The sequence below is a fragment of the Nuphar pumila genome, chromosome 1, assembly GCF_984573655.1.
Source record: "Nuphar pumila chromosome 1, dmNupPumi1.hap1.1, whole genome shotgun sequence".
Taxonomy (NCBI): domain Eukaryota; kingdom Viridiplantae; phylum Streptophyta; class Magnoliopsida; order Nymphaeales; family Nymphaeaceae; genus Nuphar; species Nuphar pumila.
This window is the reverse complement of record NC_143249.1, coordinates 181,066,807-181,074,499: the sequence shown is the minus strand read 5'-3', so window position 1 is coordinate 181,074,499 and position 7,693 is coordinate 181,066,807. Positions and strand designations below refer to the sequence as shown.

The 7,693-nt window shown below is 37.7% G+C and overlaps 1 long non-coding RNA gene across 1 annotated transcript; it reads left to right on the top strand.

Annotated features, from left to right (window-relative positions):
* Positions 1–3,241: 3,241 nt before the first annotated feature.
* LOC149851533 (uncharacterized) lies at positions 3,242–4,248 on the top strand. Its single transcript, XR_016433538.1, has 2 exons — positions 3,242–3,455; positions 3,579–4,248. It is a non-coding gene; the product is annotated as an uncharacterized LOC149851533 (long non-coding RNA).
* The last annotated feature ends 3,445 nt before the right edge of the window (positions 4,249–7,693 follow it).

The window sequence follows — 7,693 nt, the reverse complement described above, 5'->3', positions numbered from 1 at the left end:
TCCTCTTTCGAACAACCAGGTGAAGTATTGCACCATCTCCTCTTTAATCTCTTCCTCTTTGCATATTCTTAAACTGTCTTCTCTATTAAGAAACAAGATATTTCTTTTCATAATCCTTTGGTTCACCATAGAATGGAAATATGCCGTATTCCAATCTCCTTCAGCCAGCCACCGACGTTCGGCTTTTTATTTCCACAATGACTCCTCCATATCCCTCAACATCTGCAATTCTTCTCGAAGTTGGAATTCAGTCTCCACCTCCAACCACCCTGTTCCCAACTCATTTTCTACTTCTTTTATACGTTGAGGGATACATGCCGAAATGCTATGCTTAACAACATTCAGTTTCGTTGTTAGCTGAAACATAACACACCCTTGGATTTTCATATCCCAATACTCTCTAATTATTCTCCCACATTCTTCTTCTTCTTTTGTCCAAAACTGTGAAAACGATCAAACAGAATGAGGAAGGAAGAAGATGCCGTTTCCTTTAGGAATGAGAAAGTATAAAAATACAGATCCTATTGTAGGGATGACAAAAAAAAAACAGCCAATGTAGTTGAATACATTTGATATCTTACAACGCTTGAATCACGTGGGGAAGGATAGAAATGATTGTCCTTATCAATTACTCATATATCTTGTTCAATTTTGGTCTCAAGTAAGAATGCAATAGCCACTTACCAACGGGCCTTGTGTTGGGACGTTGCAGGTTCAAAACCCAATGATATAGTTGTATAACTGGTAGGGGTCTGCCTAACCCCAGCTTACCTTTCAGAAAAAAAAGAGAATGCAATAGCCACTTTCCTTTTTTTTAAGGCCGGGCTCACCCACCGGTCTTTTTTTGAGTTTATAACCCGAAGAAACCGTATTCGGCATGAAGACCTAGTCACGCTGGCTCAGCCTGCCATACCTACGGTCGTCGTCGTGCCGGCTGCGTAAAACTCTGAGGCTAGGACCCCTGCCTCATGGACCTATGCTACACATTGACTTGCACAGAAGGGTGATGCCCATGAGAATTGAACCTTGACCACGCCAGTCTAGCAGCCAAGGCCCCCACCCCACTACGTCAACACCCCTTCGGCCGCTCGGCCGCCATACGCCACGGCCTCTAATGTTCAATGCTGACATCATCATCCTGACAGGGAGGGTTAGACAAATCATGGGCATCACCCATCAGCAAGATCTTCCTCCACTGAAGGCATTTCACCTTCCTCCACTGAAGGGCTCGCGGCTCTGGATCAATGTACACTCTCCCCATCAGCAAGATCTTCTTTCCTTTCCTTTCCTTCCCTGATCGTTCCCTCTCTCACTTCAAATTCTTCTAAATTTGTTAGGTTACTCAATATCTCCTGTTTGGTCATGCTGCCTCTACGTAGGACCGCAAAAAGGGAGGGCCTTGTAGAGAGTTTAATATTTCGTGCTTCTGATCTCCCCTTATGCTTAGAATAAAGGTTTTTTTTTGAGTTGCATGCTGGATCGGGATCCACTTTTGTCATCTCCTGACCTCTTGACTTGAAAACTGTAGTGAACCCTGCAGGAAAATCCTGGTTCCCCCTCCTCACGAGGGCTTGATTGCTTCGACTGCTATGCTCCTTCACCACTTACCGCCATCCCTCGACTGTGGCCAGCTTCGTGCTTTAGGTCTCCACTAGGAGGTGGTCTCCCATGGAAGCTCTCAAAGGCAACAAGTTTTCCACCCCAGCCCCGTCTCAAAATCCTGCCCCCCATATCCCCGCCTTCATTCCTGCACGGGTTTTGATTTTAACCTCCATTCCCACCTTCATCCCCGTTTCATCCACGGTCCAAACGGGGCGAGGTTGGGCCCGTTTTCCCCTGGGTCCACTGCCATCCTTATTTCCATCTCTAACTCTGATCACTTCATAAATTGTTCTTTGCCGTTTACACTTGCTTTAGCAATTTTGGTGGCTGGATCCATATTGATAAATATTGCGAAATTTATGAAAATCTTGCTATAATATCGCAAGAAATTGCATGAAAGTTTAAAACGATAATTTCTCATAAGATTTTAAAAACTATCACGAGATTTATGAAAAAAACATAAATGCCATGATTTAAACACTATATTTACGTTTTAATCAGCTATTTATCATGAAAAAACCATGTGTTTTTATTTTAAAATAAATTTTATTAATATTTTCTTATAAAAATATTTTTTTATTGACAAGAATTTTTTTTTCAAATTCTCACGAGTTTTTGAAAAATGATATTTTTGCCGTTGTTTTTAATGTTTGGCACAATGGCTAGATCTTTTACTTGTATTTTTTTAATAATATTTTATAAATTACAAATTTTTAAAATAAATAAATAAATACTTTATTTTATTTATTTATCCTACTTATTTTCTTTTATTCCATCGTCATCACCACTACTCTACCATCACCATCACCATCACCACTTTCTCTCCCATTATTATCACTTTCACCATGCATCACCGCTACTCTATATCATCGCTACCACCACTTTTCTACCATTATTATCAGTCTCACCACCACAACTATCGTCACCTCTACCGTCACCTCTACCATCACCTCTACCATCGTCACTATTACTACCACCATCTTCACCATTGTCGTCACCGCCACTACTATTATCACCATTACCATCCACCACCCCCACCATCACTACTACCCACTAATCTTTTTTTCTTCTTTTTTATAATTTAAACAGTTGGTGATTCAAACACTAACTTAATTAAAAGTAAATATAAGATTATTCTTTATAAAATGTGTTTTAATTTATATAGTTTTACATTTTATTAAAGTTTATTTATAATTTTCATTAATTGCTGAGTTTCTTTATAGTTGGTGAGCATAGGAGTAGGCGTAAGAAACGTAGTTTATTTTGTGACCTCGATCAAGGTTGCATCATGTGTCCATATGACAGAGGGCACAATGTACAAATTATAAATTACCAATGGCCAATCAATAGTTTGGATCTGGATTGGTTTCAGATATATCCAGACCTTTGAGCTGACTATTGGTGAAACAACCGAATGAGAGTATGGATCAGGTAGGTTTAAATCAGCAAAATATCGACCTGTTTTCAGAGAAAGACAGGTCCAAGTTCAGTAATGATGGCAGAGGTTAGGTTGGGTCATATCGGACAGAGTCATGACTGAGACAATGCCTAACTAGGGGTGTCAAGCTGAACTTAGGGTCCGGGTATGGCAGAGGTTAGGTTGTGAAGGTGGAGACGATTGATGCGTCGGAAGCCCTCTCGTTGTCCCCGTGAAGCTGATTGACGCTGAAATCCCTCTCACTCCACCCTTCTTTCGAGGACGCCGAAAGCCCCTATGCTACCTTTGTCCCCACGGCCAGCTATGAGCCACCATTGCCCTCCTTTCTCCTTTGATCACTGCTGAGGAGCCGATCGATGCCGAAAGCCTGTCACTCTCCCTGTCCCCATCTCATGTTTCCGATTTTTAGCAGAGGGTACCTCCCTTCCTCATTTTTTTTTATGTTTCATAGGGATACATGATGAAATTTCTTTTATCTCTGTTAAAAAGTGAAAATTAGGTGATCTAATCTTGTTTTTTCTTTATGATTTTCTTTTAGGTGCCTCTATGATTTGGTGTTTCATAGAGGTTCTAGGATTTGGTTGGGGTTGCTATTTTTCAGAGAGTCTATAAGCTCAAAAATGGTTTTGTTATTAGGGTTTTTAATAGATAGTTGTGTGTTTACTTCATCGTCTTATTCTTCTCTTGTTTATGTATGAGATGGATTTACTGCAAAATGATGAAGTGCTCTTGTTTTACTTCCGTTGTTGAAGCTATTTTCTAGCATTCCTTTGTTGATAACTTGCAATATTTTGTTAGTTGCCATTTCAAAACACTGATCTCCTTGTCACAAAAGACCAACCTTTTCATGTCCAAGAATATATATTGCATTAGAACAAAAAACAAAAATGTGGAACCTACTTGCTGGATTCGATTCAACAGCTGCTCAAAGACAGGAGGGGTTATACCCAGGCGGGCACTCAAAGAATTCTCTTCATTAAGAGCATTAGCAGGGCCCTACATTGTATAGGTTTTGCCACTGCCAGTCTGAAACAAATAGACACCATATTCCCCATAATTCATGTGTTAAAAATGCCACCACAATGTTCTCCAAGTTTAAAATTCATGCTATATAGAAATAGAACTTTGAGATTTGGAGGACTAATTATGACAGCAATGTATATACTGTGGAATTGCGTATTGAATGATTATCAGTCATTTTATTTTCATGATATCCCTTCAATGTGTTACAAGTGCTGCTTGCATTCTTCCTGTTTATAGTACGTTCCCCTGTTTAACCATTTTCGGTTCTCATGGTAATCCTGATAACCATTTCCTTCTTGCTTCTTACTAGTATGTTCTTGAGGCATAACTTGTGAACACCTTCTATTCCAATCACTTTGCGATCAGTCATCGTATAGTTATTTTGATGCTTTCTGTCTCTCTCTCAGAGTTAGTAACAAGTGTGAGATGACAGGATATTGCCCATTTGGGAACAAGTGCCATTTTGCTCATGGTGTAGGATGTATGATTTGTCCTGCTCTTGTTTTTCAAGGTTTTTTCTTCTAATAGAAAACATGTTTTGGGTCAAGTTGTTTTGAGATGAAACAACACTTCCATATCGTGTAATTTTGGTGCATTGTGGTCATTGAATTGTTATATGTCTAAATGTCAAATATTATAATCTTAGCATTTTCTACTAAATTAATTTAGAGATGGCATCTTTTGGGTCCCAACCGTGAAGCATCCAATAGATTGTTAGAAAATCAATTGGTTCCTATTTTAGTACCAGATATGTAGTTTGCAAGATTTTGTTCAAACATGTAGACAAATGTTCAAATCCATGTGGGAACCATGCCAAATTCTATTTAGAAAATCAATTAGATTTCTTGTTTATGTTTTGTTTTATTTTCTTTTATTTACTTGTTTGTACATGTACATTGGCATAATATATTATGCTGTTCAATTTTATATTAATCTACTAATGATGTCCATCCTCTTTTCAGCAATTATATCAGAACACTGCATAGTACCATCTAATACAAATGTCTTTTCAGAAAATGACTTCCTAATGCAAAAAAAAGTAGTCATGACAGGAAGGTGAGATTACTATATCAAGAAATGTACATATATCCACAAAAGAGGCACGTGTAGGAAGTAGTTGCATTCTAGAGATTGGTATGGAGTTTGATGATGATGAGAGTCCATATAATTGTTTTAATTTATAATAAAAAAATCAAGGTTTTAGTGTTCGAAGGCGAAGCTTTTCTAAGAACAAGTACGGTGCAGTGACACTTAAGGAATTCACATGTATTAGGGAAGGCTTCAATGCTAGGAAGAAAGATGGTAATAAAAGCAAGTAGACACAAGATGTGATTGTACTGCAAAATTGGTTGTTAAAAAAGAAAAGAATGAAGGGTTTTTTGTGTCTACTTTTAAGCTTACCCATAACCATGCACTCACTACTCCAAGAAAAGCCCCTAACCTAATGTCTCATCAAACAATGAAAAAACTTTTTAAGCTTTTTGCAAATATGACTGAGTGTGTTAGTATAGAACCTACCTCAACAATGAGGTGTTTAGGAAAATGAGTTAGAGAAAGCAAAAACCTAACTTTTTTTCCCATGGATTTAAACAACTATTTGAGGACAAAACTATCAATCAATCTCAAAATTGGAGAAGTTGGTGCTATAATATAGTATCTTAGAGACAAAGCAACAACTGACTCAATCATTTTTTAATTCAACAGGGACTGTGATGATATGATCTCAAACTTTTTTGGGCAGATGCAAGGTCAAGATTAGACTTTGATTGTTTTGGCGACATTGTTTGTTTTGACACCACATTCAATGTAAACAATAAACATAGGCCATGTGTACCTTTTGTTGGTGTAAATTATCACAAACAAACCGTTGTATTTGGAACTACAATAGACAACTGAGTCTTTTGAATCGGTATTTGAAATATTTCAAAGGGTTATAAGAGGATGATGTCCAAAAGTAATATTGACAGATGAGAATCAAGCAATTGCAAGTGCACTAAAAAAATGTGTAGAGGGATACACATAATAGGTTATGTGTGACATATATATCAAAATGCAGCTAAACACTTGGGTTACGTGTGAGTTTTTTGCATTCATGGCAAACAATGTTAGAGAAGTATAATCTTTTAGATAATGATTGGTTGGCAAAGACATTCAGAAATAAAGAAAAGTAGGCTTTAGCATATGGTTATGATCATTTTTGTGCTAATATGATTTCAACACAAAGGAGGGAAGGCATGAATTCTTCGTTGAAAAGGTTATTAACTTCAAAGGTTGATCTTTTGCGTTTTCTTGAAGGGCACGACCATTGTTAAGGGGTTTTGGGGTCTCAGCACACACTATTTTGATTGTGATAACCACAACAGTGACACCAACTAGACTCTTTTTTTTTTGGATAATCCAAGGGAATCCCTCCCCCCATCACCGACCGCACCATTGCTGGCTTCCGGTTGGTAAAACCCTTAAGGTCCCCCTGCCCACTGGAAACTACAACCAGCTTCAACCTTGTGGCAAGGGACGTCACCCGTGGGTTTCGAACTTGTGATGTCCTGTCAACTTTTTGACATTCACAAGTTGCCCCTACTACACGAGCTAGCGGAGCCCTTGTGGGCAACACCAACTAGACGACTTGATATCAATACCCTATGAATAATCAGTCGCACCAACTTCACCAACTCTTGTCTAAAACATTTAAAGCTTCTAATAAATCAAGTTGGATTATCTAACCAATCAATTCCATGGCTCTTGTGATGCAACCAGGATATGTTTGGAAGTAACCTTTGGATACTAACCGCATTGGGTATGCCCTTTTTTATTACTTTTTATGATCTTTATGCTTTCAAGTAATTTGAGAATTTTTTGACAAGAATTTACTGATAAAAGCTCAAAAAAAAAAAAGAAATTGTTTTTTTGTTAAATTTGAGACACAAATTAAGTTAACCAAGTTTATGTAAAAGTATCTTCAACAAGATACTTTAGTCGATAACACAACAACCTTAAGAATAAATGTGTGAACATACACACCCAAGAACACTTGTGCACAACAAACACAACACACCGAATCACAAATGTGCACTTGCACCCATAAGTTTCATAAACACTAAAGAGGTTGGGCTATAATCCCAAATCCCTTGAAAAATACAAGAGGAGCTGCCCATATAAATAGGGCTTGGAGGAGGCCTTGGGAGGGGCTCCACATAGTCGTTGGAGCCCCTCCAATGGTCACATTTGTGACCGTTGGAGGGGTCCAACGACTAGTGGGTTGGGCCCCTCCCAATGCATGTACAATGCATTAAATGCAAAAAAACAAAAATACAAAAAGAAAAAGAAAAAAGAAAATACAAAAAAAATATATTCTTGAAAAAAGAATATGTGTAAAATTTCTAAACTACCCTTACTATGACTATATATATTTTATATATATAATTGGTAAATACATATACATATATTATATATATGTATATGTATTACCTTATATATATAAAATATATATACGAAATTACAAGTTTGATTACATAATTTAACACCCCCCCTCAAACTTAGGGCAAGATGACCGATAGTTTGCCAAGAAGGAAGTTGAACCGCGGAGCGCACAGGGCTTTAGTAAAGAAATCGACCAACTGATATTCGGAC